Source organism: Etheostoma spectabile, chromosome 3, assembly GCF_008692095.1.
Source record: "Etheostoma spectabile isolate EspeVRDwgs_2016 chromosome 3, UIUC_Espe_1.0, whole genome shotgun sequence".
Classification (NCBI taxonomy): Eukaryota; Metazoa; Chordata; class Actinopteri; order Perciformes; family Percidae; genus Etheostoma; species Etheostoma spectabile.
In genome coordinates, this window is record NC_045735.1 from 4679259 (window position 1) to 4680107 (window position 849).

General features: G+C 40.5%; 2 protein-coding genes and 1 long non-coding RNA gene across 3 annotated transcripts in view; all 3 read left to right on the plus strand.

The window, feature by feature from the left end:
• LOC116680849 (alpha-2-macroglobulin-like protein 1) overlaps window positions 1-849 on the plus strand; it is a 76152-nt gene that overhangs the window by 50434 nt on the left and 24869 nt on the right. The window lies entirely within an intron of this gene.
• LOC116686849 (uncharacterized) overlaps window positions 1-849 on the plus strand; it is an 11510-nt gene that overhangs the window by 9591 nt on the left and 1070 nt on the right. The gene's annotated exons all lie outside the window — the stretch shown is intronic.
• Window positions 1-849, plus strand: part of LOC116686807 (pregnancy zone protein) — a gene marked incomplete in the record, with an annotated part of 3551 nt that overhangs the window by 684 nt on the left and 2018 nt on the right.

The following is an 849-nucleotide window of genomic DNA, read 5'->3' on the forward strand; positions in this document are numbered from 1 at the left end:
TCCTCTCTAAACCTCATTCACTGAAGTCACAGAACACACTGCTCTGTGGTATCTGTACACCAATCTGAACAGTTATCAGAATAATAATTTATAGTAGTCTGTTAAAGGTGCTGTAGGTAGGATTGTGAAGATCCAGGACTTGATTTCAGGATCTAACAAGGAGCTGTGGATCTTTGCAAAATACACCACACGCTGTAGGTGGAGCCAGGGGGGGGATTATTCTGTTTAAATTACCTGCCTAATGTAGTCCCACTCAAAAAAAGGGTCAGTTTCAGCAAATATGAGAGAAAGTTAGTTTTATATTTCTTAGGCCTACCTACTGCATCTTTAATATGATAAGCTATTGAACACATGATGTAAGTTTGACTCATTTTCTCCTTTTTTTCCCTCAAGGTGAACCAGGCTGATAGAGAATACATCTACCCTTGTGTTGCAGGTAACCCACTGTAAAACATACAAAAGCACTATAAATGCAAATGGAATTGTTAAAAGATTGTTATTGCAATTTTCAACCTAAAACCAAACTAAGCATACGCTAGTGTCGACAGTAAAACCAGCTACACCAAAGATTTGCAGGAAAGATTTTAGAAGGTTGCAGCAGTCTGATGGGGATGCCTGCAACATTGGCTGGTTTAGAACGTAAGGCATGTTACGTGGTGTTTGAACAGCCAATTAGCTTGTAGCAAAGTGAGCTATTTAAGTCAGTCAAACTCACACGTTAACATCAAAACCCACACAGAGAGGTACGGTGGCTGAGGATGGACATTACGAGTAAAGCCACAATTCTGAAAAGAGCCCCTAGCACCAAGCATGCATTACATCTCCCCCTCTTCAGAGAAGGACATACTG